Here is a 17,112-nt window from a genome sequence, read left to right on the forward strand (position 1 = left end):
TCATTTATCTGCTCATCGGTCATGGAAGCTGAGGTTCCAAAAGAAATGTACAAAACAGATTTTGGTGCTTGTTTGTCTAGCCACTCTAAGCATTTGTGATATCTATTTGGGTTGCTTTGCTCAAGAACTTTTAAAGGGTTTAACGGTCCAATTGCCCATTGTTTTCTGTTTTCGTTGGTCTGCAGTTTTGCTAGAAGGTCAATGTAAGTACCGTCAATCAATCGGCTAGTGTTATAGAGTTCTCCAGCTTGAAAATTCATGAATTGATATTGATAAGTGACAAAATTTACGAACTCAGAGCTGAAGCAATCTTCAAGAGATGGGAGCTTTTTTTGTATTTGGGATACTACAGCTTCTATTGGGAAAGGTTTCCCCCTGGCTTCCCATATGTTGTAGAACAAAGCGAAAGGGGATATACTTTGAAAAGCATAAACTTCGGCATTAGTGATAGAAACAGCATCCTGGATTATGGAAGCAATTATGCTGTCATGGATAATGATTATTCTTTCAGCTGATCCAGAAAGCTCAAGAAGAAGTGCACCAACAGGCTGGCGAAGGTGCAAATAGGCTTCAAACGATGGCTGGAGATGAGTAGGGAACTTTACTGTGGCACTTGGATTGGGTGGAGGAGAGATGAAAGTTGGGATTGGTAATTCATGGAATCTTAAAAGTGAATTGTGGAAGGGATCCAAGCCATATGCCCGGAGCTTGACCTGACGACTGTGAATGCTAGAGCAGACATAATGGACAGGAATTTTGTGGGATGAAATGAGGCAGGATAGTTGGAGAAGCTGGTTCAGATGGCTGTGGCCCGGAAAAGGCACCACGATCACGACAACTGGGGCTTGCTTATGGTTGATTGAATCATATTTTTGATGGCTGGTATGGTTGGCCATTGGCCAGTGATTCCTTCCTACGTTCACAAACGAAAAAATAAAAAGTTTAGCGCTTGCTTAATGGTACTTTCAACTAAAACATGCTCAATTTTATAACTATTCGGGTGAACATATTCAGACACCTAGAAAATAATGAACTACGAACATGGAATTTGAATGGCACATTAAAAACAGAGGGCTATAGACCAAACTTTTGATGATCCATTCCTTGGAATTTACCATAAATATCTCGTGCCAAATTGTTTTTGTATCGGAAAGCAATAGCAAACCAGCATCGAGCTTTGATGGTACCATCAAACCATGTGCCAAATCATATCTGCAGGCGTGAGCTAATCAGGAACCTTGAAAAAGATAGGCTAGATCATAGATTTGGAATGGCACTAGAAATCATCGACCAAACTTTTTGAGACATAAAAGACCGTGTTCAAAATGATTTTTAACTATTCAAGCATTAATGGTATTTCAAGCTTCTGTCTTGTTGAAGGAATCCTTGGGGTTCCAAACTAGGTTCTAACTGATAAGGCTATAAATTATTCTTTACAAAATCAAATCCTGGAGCTAATCCAAAATGAAAAGCCTGCAATAATTTCAGGTCTACAAACAGTTGATTCAATCTAGCAGGGATAATGAACCTCGGTTTCTGTTTCTCTCTACCATGGTAAGCATTGCCTGCTGATTCCAGAAACCAACTTAATTATAGGGTTAATAGTGATTTGGTTCCCAAATTATAATATTTTTGTAATTTGATACTTTAAAAATAAAAGTTCGCAATCAAATACTCAAACTTTACTTCCTGTAAGTAAATTGCTTGGGATTTACATATAAGGCCATAAAACACCCGACACAAAACTTTTCATACAAAATAAAATTAAAATGGGTGTTAAGGTTATGGGTATGAATCCGCCACACTAAGATATTGTTTCGTTTATGATTTGACTAAAAGCCTATTTTGTCTCCCAATAAGCAATAATTAGGATGTCCGCAAGGCAGGTGAAAAAGTGCAAGCCTCAGTTTTCACTTTTTAAGGAGATATATAACAATAGCTTTGGATTCAGAAAGGCTTAACATTGACATGGGGGGGATGTCGGCTGCATCTTAATTTAAAATAGGATTTGATGATAATATCATGAATTATCAATATTTTATACAATACTAATATATAAATTTTCTAGATATATAAATAATCAGGTTTAATGTCGGCATTTGAATTAGAGATTCCCAAGTTTCCATTACTTCCATTGCAAGAAAATTAATGTGATAATAAGGATTTCCAATAGTTCTAATATTTCCCTGTTAGGTTTGTAGCTTTCTTATTGTGAACAATATTAATGCTCACTAAAGACAGCTTTGAGAAAAATGGCGGATGGCTCCAATAACTGTAGAGTCTTGAGATGGAAACAGCTGCTGCATCCAAGCTACGATGAAGTTCTAAATCACACACATGGCTACCTTCGAGTTAAATCAGAAAGTAATTTGGGGTACTCACCCCGCTCATGATGGGGACATCTGAATAAAAAGATTGGAAGGAAATCAACCTTTCCGGCCTCCCTTAATTCTAAATAGAAGGGTTGAGAGCCCTTTCCATTAGACAGCACGTTCTAGGGTCAACGCCTTTGATAATTCTAGCTGCCTGTTGTTATTGTATAATTCTAATTTGCTGAGATTATTGCATCTTTCATTTCATATTTGCTTCAACTTTGGATAAGCACTATATATAACAAGCAACTTCAAGCAATAAGTGGCCAAATTTTAAACGACTGCCTTTGCGAAACGCCGACAGAAAGAAATGATGAAACCTGAAACCATAATGACTTCTTTCCGCTTCATAAATTGAGCTCTCAGATCAGGACTAGTCAGGGTCGTCATTACTTTTGTTCTTCTGCTAGGAAAAATCTGAGCCTGAGCTATACATAGAAATCTTTTACACGTACTTGAGACAGAAGAAAAAAAAGAAAAAGGAAAAAACCTTCAAACATCAATTCTGATGGTAGATTTATAGCACCAGTAACAGCATATGTATCAACATTTGGTGATGCCAATGTGTCATTGGGGTAATGCCCCAAAAAAAATATCATATAAGTCTAGATTGAAGTATTTTGGACACATACTGACAAAGTTCGTTTGTCCTTGCAGACAAGGGCACGTTCTCTAATTTGTTATGGCAAGGAATGCTCGTGCTTCAAAGCTGAAGCTGAAACTTTATCTATATATTTCAGCTTTAAATAAATTATACAGGTCCAACGTGGTCATGGGGTCCGTTCTCAGTAGAGTACTCCCAAATTTTTCTTATCTTTTCTGCAGTCCAATCCATTCAACAGGAACAAATATTGGCATGTGATATATATGTACGAGTTCTTATCCTGTTGGACCGTGAAATTTGGAGCCAATATATAAGAATAGATAAATAGGTTTCTTCTAAAAGTACTGAAGTTGTTGTTTCATTTAAGAACCAATAAGACTCCTACCATCCCCACTGGTTTTCAAATTCTTCGATACCCTGTGGTGCGACCAGGGAATTGAATCTTCACCTAATTATTGTCATTTTTTTTGTCTCTACATGGCAGTGAAAGTTATAATACTGGAGATTGTATAGGGTTTATCATCCTTATAAGATTCATGATCTCCACAAGTAATTAATTATTTACCCATAACTCAACTCAATGGATGTGATTAACATAGTTGTTTTCTGCAATACTTTCATTTGCCTTGCTTCCTTCATGCAAACCAATAAGTGTATATTAATTTATCTGGGTATCACAGGTTGTTGCTTTTTTTTAATGAGTTTGTTTAATGAATTTTCTTAAATGTAATAATTATTTCATAATTAATTTTTGCTTATACATGTAATCTTGTAAAAAGATGCACTACAGAAGTTTTGATTTTTAGTGACGTTTTTTTACCATTTAGCAGTGTTTATTAACGCTGCTATATGATTTGCGACGTTCGTGAAAAATATCACGTAGAGTGTCGCCTATATACGCGTCGCGGTAAATAGCGACGTTTTGGAAAAAACGTCTCAATATTAGCTATATTTATATATGAAATGTCGTTATTTTAGCGACATTTATATCTTTGAGATGTAGCTATTTTAGAGGCATTTGAATATAAAAATAGCTCAATATTGACGGCATTTGTATCTTTTAGTCGCCACTAATTCAGTGGCATTTTTATGAAAAAAACGTCGTGCATTGACGGTATTTACAACAAAAAATACCGTTACTTTATAGGCATTTGAATTTAAAAACGCCTCAATATTTGTAGCATTTGTATCTTTTAGGCTTACTATTTTAGTAACGTTGTTATGAGAAAAACGTCGTTGCTTTAGTGGTGTTTCTATAAAAAATACCACCTAACTAGCGACATTTGCTGGAAAGAGCACCGCTACTTATAGTGATGTTTTATGTAACAAACATCACTAAATTATTCATCTAACGACATTGCCCAACGCAAACGTCGTCATTATGTAAAAATATATATTTGTTTAATTTCTTATAATAAATTTTATTTTCAGTAAAGAGCTTAAATTCAGAAACTGAAATTAATATTAACTTCATTCACGTTTAAATATACATCTAATTAATACAAAGTTTAATAATTAGTATAATAACATTCAAATATTTTGAATACATTAACAAAATAAAAAATTAAAATGTATGAAATAGATGACTACATATATTTTGCTGGCTACCAATTGATTAAAAAAATTTTCCACATTGGTCACTAGCATGCTCAAGAACCTACTGAATAATATCATACAATTTTTAACACTTCATTGTATTTTTTTTTATTTAAAAATTTTAATATTTAGTAAGTATAATACCTGAGTTGGTGGAATACCAAGATCATTTTTTGAAAATTGTTGTTGCACAAAATTCATAAGATGATCGAATCGATCATGCAACTGTTGAAATTTTACACCCTTTAGCTTCATTATAGCACGTTCTTCTTCAATTTTGGCACGTTCCCATTCTCTTTCTGCTTCCATTTGCTGAAAACATTGTTGCATAGTTTGCAACTCCCCTCTCAATATTGAATGTCTCGTGAAGACTGACTTGCTGATAGTGTAAATTGTGGAAAGTTATGTCCATAGTAGGCAGATGGTATTGGACCCAATCCAAGGCCTCGGATCCGTCCATGCCTTTCTTTTTCAACAACTTTTATGAATATCTGATTTTTCATTTTTGGCATATTGAGAGAACCTTTAGATGCTATTTCAATCTCAGCAGCCATTTTCTCTTTCGCTTTCTCCTGTGAATTTGTCATGTACAACTATCAAGTATTGATTACATGTTAAAAAGAGTAAATATTTACTTTATGTTAAAATAGATGATACAAATTACCATAATTTTTTGTGTTTCGATATTCATGTAAGATCCGTCTTTTTTTGTGTATGTTACGCAAAAAAATTCCCCACAACCAATTGTATCGCCCATCTCATTCTGTTATACAAAAAAATATGTTATTTGATAGGATACATATCAATCACAACTTATTTAGGCATATCAATCATATCAATCAAGTATTAAAATCTTGAATAATTTTAATCCCATTTATTTATATTTTGGCCCTGTAACAACATAATAATCTTAAACATACGTGAAAAATAAAAGCATTTTGGGCTTTCACACATATCGATTATGGAAACCAAATTCATTTATTTTCTTCTGGTTTAATATGCTGGATTGAAGCCATTCAATATTTTGAAAGGCATCCAAAACTTATTTGTATATTTGCCTTTTATATGCAAAAATATTCCCAAACAAACATAATTGACAACTTTTTCTCCTATATCAATTATAGAAACCAAGTTCAATCAATTGGATAAGCTTAATATCAAGTATTGAAACTATCAAAACTGTTAAAATACAACAATCACAACAACCAGATATTAAAGGCGTAAATATACGTAAACAGTAACTTTTCATACATATCATCTGTGTAACTAAGTTCAAAATTTTCGATAAGTTTAATATCATGTATTGAAACAATCAAATCTATTAAAACAGAACAATAAATATTAATTTGCATATTTACCTTTTAATAACAGAAAAAGTTCACTCATTAGAATAAGTTAATTATCATAAACTTACGATTTTTTTTGTTTTCTTGTAAAACTTTTTGATCCACTTGTGTGGCTATATTTTTGTTGCTTTCTGCTACCAATCCCAATCTATTCTCTTTTTTGTCATAAAAAATAATTGCATATATAATAGAAATACAAATATTACCAACTGAAACCATCAAACACTTTCATCATTTCATTCTATTGTACAAAATTATAAATTAGTATCTCTCATTTTCTTGAGAACCAAAATCTAACCAGTTGTTCATATTGTCACCTAATCATATTACTGGGTAGATTTTGCATCATCGCCTCTACAGTAGTATTTCGATCGAAATACTTATTTTTCAAACTATGCTTATAATCTTTCCATTTCTTTCCCAATGACTTAAGCACAAATGAAGTTGGTATTTCAAGTACAAATTTTGACTATAATAATACAATAAAAAAAAGTTTGAATAAGTAAACAAAATGTAAAATAAAAAATTTGAATATATCTAATTAATTATACTAATACCTCAATAAAGTTTAACGCATCGACCTTAACTTCTCTTGGAACATTATGCAATGTTTCATAATGAATAGGCAATTTTATTCCATTACGGGCTAGCATGCCTAGAAATCTAGCCAATAGTTGAGTCTCTTCACCAATTGGTTGCCTATCAGAGTTTGCGATACTACAATATGATCATTATAAGGTAATGCAAACAATTTCTTCAAAGTTGTCTGGCTTCTAGTCCTCCGTTGATCATTGTTATCAACTATAACAAATATAAAATATATTTGTAAAATCGTAATACTTTTATCATTATACTCGAATTTTAAAATTGAAGTATATTATACCTGCATTCAAATTTAAAACATAATTAATTGATGGGGTACTACCTAAACCTGGACCTCCCGTATTATCAGATCCAATATCAGTTGAAGGGTTAGAATTGACAGAGTTAGATCTGATAGTACGTTCATTTGCCTCCAAATGATTCAATCTATGGCCAATATCTACATGTGCCACAGACGATTCTAAACTAATATCTCTGATATGTTTTCTTTTCAATCTACTTCTTTGCATTGTAGCTTACCTATATCATAAAAACTAATATAGAAAAAATGTTAGTTTAGAAGATATATAAAGACATTGACAATTTAAGAAATCAAAACTTATGATATATAAAAAATATATCAATTTAATTAAATCAAAATATAATGTATGATTTAGAAGAAAATAATTATACAATAATGAATGTGACATTATTTACATACTATTATTTACTACATTATGTATTAAACACTCAAATTACAAATTATAGATGCACGAAATCACGGTTCGTAAATGTCTTCAGTAACATCTTCGTGGACCCACTGAGCGTATGTAGTGAAGATATTCTCATCCAAGTTTTGTTCAACAAAAGGATAACATTCAGTTTCATATTCAACATCACCTTTAGTATATAACCCCATATCAAATAAGTCTCTAGGTATTTTTCAAAGAACAATAAACTAACCCAATTCTTTCGGATCTTCAGAGTAAAATACTTAATTGACTTGAGATGAAAATACATAAAGTTCATTGATGAGTTATTGTCCAGTGTGAATTAATCGAGAAAAATTCACAAGTGTAAATCCGTACTAATCTTTTTTAAGACCCCTCGCACTATTCACATAAGTCCAATCATACTGAAATAAGATAACTTTTCACTTGCCATAATAATCCAACTCAATGATGTCATTAATCATGCCATAATAATCAATATTTTCCTTTAAAGGGTTTGTGTCTCTAGCACTAGCATAGCTAGTAGTTGATGAAGTCACAACAACTCTTAAATTTTATGTACTTCTAAATTCTCACGAGATTTCATGTGAAATCTAAATCCATTAATGATGAAACTTTTATATCATTTCACAATCCAATTTGGACTATATGAAAGACACTTCACCTCTTCACTAACAAGCCTTCAACTCCTATCTATAAAAGTGAAATAAATATATATATGTTATTAATATTATTTTTACCGTAAGCATTCTATGTAGATAAAAAATAATGAGAAGTATGTCATTACTTACAGTTGCTCCTAATCATTCATGAAAGTTTTCAGCAAACATCTTATCAAGCTCTCGAGGGTTTGATCGTCGATAATATGCAGGATCTCTCAAATTATTTCTATACTCACTATAAAGCATTATGATAAAGTATTAACAATAAAAAAATAAACATAATTAATTATGCCTAATGTAATGAATAATTTCCTTGCTAAACAACTTATGTGCGAAACGATTCAATTGAGTCATGATGAAAAAGAACATATCGATGTGCTTGTGCCCAAAATTTATCATCTAACTCTACCAATTCAGCTTTGCCTATGGGTTGTCCAAAACTTTGAAAAAGATAATTGTAGGTCGAGTCTGTATGCTACATACCTATATTTTTCGAAGGTCTATTAAATCTCGTTTCAACATATTCCAAATAACGAGAAAAAAATGTCATACATTCTTCTGCTAAATATCATTCAGCAATAAAACCTTTTGGATAGCGTTTGTTGCGACAATAAGACTTTAACCTCTCCAAAAACATATAGCATAAAACATTAGTCATATGTTATTCTAAGTAGATTGGCTTGATAATCAATAAAAGCGTAATCAATCTATTAACAAATAATACCTTTCAATATGATACATCCATCGATAATAAATCGACCCACCAATTTTGCTTTATATGGAATGTGGATAACCAAATACATCATAATAGTGAAGAAGTTTGGAAGGAATATCTTCTCTAAATGGCATAAAGTAATCAAGGCTCAATCTTGAACTTTGTCAAGCTCTTCTACATTCATGCATTTCTGACATAGAGATTTAAATATGTTACTCAATTCAATTATCACATAAGTCACTTGCTTTGGTATTGATGAACGTATAGCAATTAAAAATAAGTTTTGCATCAAAATATGATAATCATGTGACTTCAATGAAGAAAGTTTTCACCCCTTCATATTCACACATCTTGATATATTTGACACATAGCCATCCGAAGCTTTGACATTTTTCAAAACCTTACAAAATACATATTTTTCAGCTTTAGAAATCCCAAAATAAGCAGTAAGCAAATGATATTTGCCATTAAGAAGCAACATTGGATGAAGGTCTGGGCGAATCCTTAAATCAACTAGGTCAAGCAGACTGTTTAAGTCATCATTGGATCTTCTATTCACATTGAGAATTATCCCGATAAAATTTCATAAATATTCTTCTCTATATGTATCAAATCAATGTTATGATGTAATAAATTATATTCTCAATAAGGCAATTCAAAAATTATATTTTTTTCCACAACTCATATTCATTGAGATCATCTGCTTTATCATCATATTCATCACTCTGAACATCAAGTTCACCAACTTCTGTATGATTATCACCAACTTACGTAATACGAGGCTAGACACCTTCAAAGATATCTTTCATTTTTTTCTTGATTGAGTTATTTTTTCATATGTGAAATTGATGTCTTTTAACTTTGACAAGATATTAGACCCAGAATGGGTAAAGGTGATCTCCTCAACTCTTCAATTCCATCAAAGAGATATTTTTAAAATCTAAATCGATGATTATCATCTAACCATCGATGATGTCCCATATAACAGAACTTTTTACTATTATGTAATCACATTGAACATGTCTGTACAGCACAACATGGACAAGCATAACAACCTTGTGTACTTCAATCAAATAAATTCACATAAGCAAAAAAATCATTGATAGTCCATAATAAAATAGCACACATATTGAAGTTCTCTACTTTTAATGCATCATAAGTCTCAATTCTTTCTCATAATTGCTTTAACTCTTTAATAAAAAGTTGTAAGTAGATGTCTATATCATTACCCGAACTTTTTTCTCTAAAAATTATCATAGACAATATAAATGACTGCTACTTCATAACAATCCATGGTGGTAAATTATAAGGAATCAATATAACTGGCCAAGTACTATAAAAAGTACTCATCATTTTGAACGAGTTGAATCCATCAAATGCCAGTCCAAGCATAATATTTTAAAGATTAGATGCAAAGTCTGAAAACTTAGAATGAAATGACTTTCATGCCAAAAAATCTGTAGGATGCCTCAATGTTTCATCATCCGTCTACTTCTTATGATGCCACCTCATTGAATCTAGAATTTTGAAAGACATGTAGAGTCTTTAAAGTCTTGGTATTAATGAAAAATAGCTTAAAACCTTAACAAACTTCTTTTTGACACATATCTCATCACCATTATCATTCAACCTTTCATCGAGATTTTTGTAGACCCAACGAGAAATACCACACAAATGACAAGATTCTTGATTTTTTTATCCCCCAATATAACATGCAATCATTGGGACAACTATGAATTTTCTCATATCAGAGACTTAAATCTTTGATCATCTTCTTTGATTCCTTACAAGATTCAGGAATTTTTACAAAAAGAAATATTTTTTTCATAAACTGTAATAATAAAGTTAGAGAGTTTTTCATCCATCCACATAAGCATTTTAAGTGAAAAAGATGAATACAGAAAGATAACCTTGAATGTTTCGATCCTTCGAAAAGTTTTTCATTCTTCTTCGAAAACAACCTATAAAACTTTGATGCTTCTTCTCTAGGTTGTTGGTCACGTACATCTATCCCAGGTTCACCAAATTCATGCATTTCAACATTAGACTAATTAAATCTTTCATTTTGAGGAGAAAAATTATGAAAATTTTGGTTATGAATGTTAAAAGCATCTCGCAATATGCCTTCAATGTCATCTGCTATAAAAAGATCATGTTGGTGATGGGAAACCTTTGATATTGAAAAAACTGTAGTAGAAGACCTTGACGGTACAGACTCTCCATAAAAATATCAATTAACATATCCTGATAAAAATTTAATACAAATTAAATGCTCATAAACAACTTGATGCATTTGTCACTCGATATTAGCACATTTCACGTATGGGCATAATATTATATTATCATCACTTGTATTTTCAAATGCAAAATTAAAAAAAAATTTCATTACATCTCTGTACTTTTGACTTAACCTTGACTTTTGCATCCAACTCTTATCTATTGATTAGTTGCTACATTATCAGATCAAATGTATATAAATAATTAATATGAAAATGAACACGTATAATACTTAAGTTTACTATGTTTTAAACAAAAGATAATAACAAGACTAGTACTTACACAAAATAAAAACTTCTTATTGTAAAGTAATGTATCAGCTACCAGATATTATGATTATTAAAACTTTACTGCTAATGTAGTTGGGGTTGACATAAAGTGAAATAAGGTGGGTTTTGAAGAAAAATTTTTTTACCAAAAAGAAAATAATGAATTGCAAGAGCTAAAAGAATAGTCAAATGAAGTAAAGCTAAAGTCAATAAATGATGAATAGTCAAAATAAGGTTCTAAAATATAATGCTCAAATACTAAAAGCGAAAGGAAAGGGAAAGTAAATTGTACTTGGTCTGAAAAGAGAAATAGTATAATAATGAAGATGAAACTTGAAGTTGGTGATTGGATGCGCTAAGTTTGAGAAGATTTTTATTGGACAGGATTATAGAAGGCGTTTACTAACGAAAAACGCCAACAATAATTTCCTTCTAAATATTTTTTGAATATATTATAGGCGCTTTGAACATATCGCCACACAAAATTTAATACGGTTATTGAAGGCATATATCCAAAAAAGATGCCTTTAATAATTCCTATCATAATTTGTAGATAATTAGTGAAGGTGTTTACAGATAACAACGCTTTCAATAATTTTTTTTAAAAAAAAATTTTGAATTATTAAAGGTGTCTTTTTTTATGAAACGCCTTCAATATACCACGATGGTTATGGAAGGCGTTTATTAGAAAAAAGGCCTTCAATATACCTTTAAACTTAGTAATCCATTACTGAAGGCATTTGTTAATAACAGACGCCTTCAAAATTTTCGTACTTAAAATTTTGAGAATCATAAAAGCTATCTTCTACTGTAAAATACCTTCTATATATCGTCACACAAATTTTAACACAGTTATTGAAGGCGTATATCCAAGAAAGACATCTTTAATAATTTTTATCATAGTTTGTAGATAATTAGTGAAGGCAATTACAGATAACAAGTTTCAATAATTTCTTTAAAAAAATATTTAGATTATTAAAGGCATATTTTATTATGGCACACCTTCAATATACCACAATGGTTATGAAAGGTGTTTATTCGAAAAGGCACCTTCAATATACCTTTAAACTTAGTAATCCATTACTGAATGCGTTTGTTAATAACAGACGCCTTTAAAATTTTTGCATTAAAAATTTTGGGAATCATTAAAGACGTCTTCTACTATAAAATACCTTTTATATACCACCATACAAATTCTAACATGGTTATTGAATGCGTATATCCAAGAAAGACGCCTTTAATAATTTCTATCACAGTTTGTAGATAATTAGTAAAGACAGTTACAGATAACAATGCCTTCAATAATTTTTTTAAAAAAATATTTTTGGATTATTAAAGGCGTCTTTTATTATGACATGCCTTTAATATATCACGATGGTTATGGAAGGCGTTTATTCGAAAAGACGCCTTCAATATACCTTTAAACTTAGTAATCAATTACTGAAGGCGTTTGTTAATAACAGACGCCTTCAAAATTTTTACACTAAAAATTTTGAGAATCATTAAAGGTGTCTTTTACTGTAAAATATTTTTTATATACCGTCACACAAATTTTAACATGGTTATTGAAGGCGTATATAAAAGAAAGATACCTTTAATAATTTCTATCACAGTTTGTATATAATTAGTGAAGGCGGTTGCAGATAACAATGCCTTCAATAATTTTTCTAAAAAAAATTTTTGGATTATTAAAGGCATCTTTTATTATGACATGCTTTCAATATACCACGATGGTTATGGAAGGTGTTTATTCAAAAATGTGCCTTCAATATATTTTAAACTTAGTAATCCATTACTGAAGGCATTTCTTAATAATAAATGCCTTTAAAATTTTCCTACTAAAAATTTTAAAAATTATTAAAGGCAACTTCTACTGTAAAATACCTTCTATATACTGTCACACTAATTCTAACACGGTTATAAAAGGCGTATATCTACGAAAGACACATTTAATAATTTTTCTTATAGTTTTGTAGATAATTAGTGAAGACGGTTGCATATAACAATGCCTTCAATAATTTATTATAAACTTTAGAAATCCATAATTATTAAAGATGATTTTTTATTGAAAACGCCTTTTATAATTTTTAAGAATTAGAAAATGTGTTTTTTTATTAAAAACATATTTAATAAGTTTTAAAGGCTTATAATTAAAGGCGTCTTTTTTTTTATAAAAAAACACCTTTAATAATCTCTAATAAAATTTTTAGGTGATTATTGAAGGCGTTATTCCATGGAAATGCCTTTAATAATTAATTTTATATTCATTTTCCTGCCTTGAACATAGGAATTTGTAGAGGCTAGTACACAGAATGATTAAAAACTACGTTATTCAACCTAACAAACCAAACCCTTAAACACATTTCTAGCAGACCATTGGTTTCTTTCTCCCATTCGTCGCCATTAACCTTTAACAAATCACTACTACGAACCTTTGTTTTAATCGGTAAGTCTTTTTTTTTTTTTAGTTTACTATATTATTTACAATATTCAATAGAGAATTTTTGTTTTTTCGGTTCCTTAATATTGACATATGCGTTTATATATTTTCATTAACATCACCGTCAGCATAGTCATCCAAGATTCTATTCATATTGCAAGTATGTTATTTCTATATAGTACGCGTTAAAAATTATGGTTTGCTGAACCTTGTTTACTTATATTGTATTATCGAATGGTATTGTATAATATTGCGGGTCTGAATCATATTTCATGTTGAATGGTTTGTTGAACCTTATTGTCTGATATTATTTTGCTGAATAGGTTTGAATGAAATTTGAGGGCTGAATCATATGCTGAATGGTGTTTCTGAATGGTTTGCTGAATGATGTATATGAGCACATTGCTTAATGGTGTGCTAAATATTGTTTGTGTACATAGTATGATATTGATTGTATTAAATTATGTATAATGATCAATTTAGAGAGTCATATTGTGTAATTTGTATAATTTTGATCAATGTTACAGGTATTATGGACTCCAAACAACATCATTCTCTTTCTAATGAACATGCAAAAGAAAGAAGTGTAGGCTAAAAAAGAAAGGGAAGGGGCCTAAATAAATAAATCAAAGTGACTGACACAAAAATTCATGTTGATTTCAATCAAAATGGGCAGCTTGTGTCGAAAAGAGCTGCCAAGATGGCTACTCATATTAAAGCCATCATCCATCGAAAGATTTCAATTACGTATATCGATTGGCGATGAGTTCCTAATGATCTAAAGAATGAGATATGGCAATCTGTTGTAGTATGTTTATTCATCCGTTGTAGTATGTTTATTCAACTATTTCGTAAAATTTGTTAAATGATCATTTAATTGAAATTCAATGCGTTGATACTAATTGTGTTAACTTATTTAGGAATGGTTCGATGTCCCAATTGAATGTAAAAAGATTGTGTTACAATCTGCTGGAAAAGCTTTCAGAGATTTTAAAAATAGATTGACATCCCAATATATTTTTTCGCTGGCTGGTGAAGGTGATGTTTTAGCTATTCCACCTGTGACATATGCAGATGTCATAAGTGTTGAAAATTGGATAAATTTTGTCCAATATCAACTTATAAAAGATTTCTCGATACACAAATCCATTACCAAAAGAGTCCAAGTTTATAATTCTTTATGCAATATAGCCTTTGATCTTTATATGTGATTAACATAATTTCTTGATTTCGTGAAAAATCAAAGAACAACTTCAAAACATTCAAGCCAAATAGTAATATCACCATTGGACAGCAAGAAAAGGATATGCAAATGTAAAGTATGAACTTGTATATATTCGTACACTTGTTTTATACTCATTAATGAATATTTATGAATATTCATTTCATACATTCTGATTCTTTTATTACGATAATTTGTAGCTCAAACATAAAAATTTTTAGATGAGATGTCTAAAAACAAGGATATCTACGAAAGGATAGATCTTTCGTAGATGAAGCAATCGAGGAAATAACAAAAAAGATTGTATGTATAACTACTTTTTTAATATAATGTATGATTGGCATTGTGGTTGTATGCATGAGTGTATACTAGCTTGTGTAGATTTATTCTAATAGCCCAACTTATTATTGTCTTTCAGGATTATTATGCTGTCAAAGTAAAATCTGATGAACTGGCAACCCAGTATAGCGAAGATCTTTTGTCTTTAACATTAGGCACTAAAAAAAAGCTTGGTCGGGTTCATGGGGTTGATAAATTTGTCTTGCCATCAATATATTTTGGTAAACAATAAAAAATCCCACGAATGAGAAATACATAATATGAAGCAATAATTGAGCAACAACAGTAATAAATTAATGACCATGAGCAATGCCTCAATGACCGACAGCAAAGACTCGTTACTTTGGAGTCCATGTTGGCAGTAATGCAGCAGGTTATGCTAGTAGCCTGGCCTGATAGCATCATCTCCATACAAGAAACTTTTGTTGCAAGTAAAGAAGTGATCCCATCATCCGCTACCACCCAAGAAGTATGATAATGTTTATAATTTGAATATTCATTTGTTTATTATATTGATTGATTTTGTTTTAATACTTATATTTCATTAAATATTGTAGGAGGATGTTCAGACTCAAAGTATGACCCTTTCCCAGGTTTCTATGGATGAGTTAACAAAATAGTCGCTGAAACATTTATCCGATGAAAATTTCATATCCATTGAGTCTGATAAAGATTTATTTGATAAACAATCATTTTCTTTCATTGGTGTGTAGAAGGTGAAAAAATTTTGTGAAATAGATGAATTATCAGTTGCTGAAATCGTTGCTTATATGAAGTTGGCTTATAAATACAAATATGCACATTCAATATGTAGTTAGTATTAGGGTGCAATACTAACTAGCAGTGCTGATTGTTATCGTGTAGCTTCCTATATAGAGAGCTAAATAAGAGATAGTTTACGAACATATTTAGATTCATTGATCCCAACTTCATTAGTGAGTAGAGTGGCACAGTCATGTATAGTGCTAGTCATGTTATCCTATGTGTGAAAAGATTGGCTGATTATTATTTGCTCTTGTATAATGCGTAGTAAGCTATATTTCAACCTTAATTACTCCAACCTGCTTCATTATATAATCTGATGTGTATTCTGAGTATATCATTGTTATTATTTTGAAGTTGTGATTGGGTGCTTATTGTGATTAACACCAAATCCTTAATGCCATACCTTCTTAATTCAGTTAATCCAACGGTGATGTCAAACTCCGATATTAAAACTTTTATAAAGAGGTATTACAGTACTTTATTATATTGTATATGTTCTACTTCTTCATAAGTAATTTTATTTATGTTCCCACTAATTTTTTTCTTTTCAATTTAAAGTATATATCTGCATTCAATAAGAAAATAAAAAAATCAAAATGGGTGTCATTATCAGTAAATGTGAAATATATTCTTTTAATGCTAAGTTTGTGTAGATAAATATTTTTTAAATAGAATCAATTTAATTTTTAGGTACCTTGTCAACCCGATAACACTGAATGTAGGTATTATGTCTTTTTTTTTATGCGAGAGATAGTGTTACATGATTTTATGACCACACCATTCAAGGTTAGTATAAATTTCATAAACTCATTATATATTCAAAAAAAAATAAAATGGTAAATTATGTTCTAATTTATTAACATTTACTTCTGATTTTTTTTAGTGAGAGGATAAAGAAAGCCTCACGGGAGAAGAGCTGGATGAAGTCCGTAAAGAATAGTGTGATTATGTATTGTCATTTATCAATGTTGATAAATCTTCATGTTAGACATTGTTGGTTGAATGTAAAAATATATATGGAATAAATTGTTATAATGTTTTTAACATGCCATGTTGAATGGAAACTTTAAGTTTGTATATTGGGGGTATTGGTTTAATATTATTGTTATACTTAATATGAATACACTATATGTACTTAATAAATTACTGAGTACGATTATTTTATAAAAGTATATTAATATGGCAACGTTAT

This window comes from Durio zibethinus, chromosome 1 (genome assembly GCF_047325235.1).
Source record: "Durio zibethinus cultivar Kanyao isolate XHJ-2024 chromosome 1, ASM4732523v1, whole genome shotgun sequence".
Lineage (NCBI taxonomy): Eukaryota > Viridiplantae > Streptophyta > Magnoliopsida > Malvales > Malvaceae > Durio > Durio zibethinus.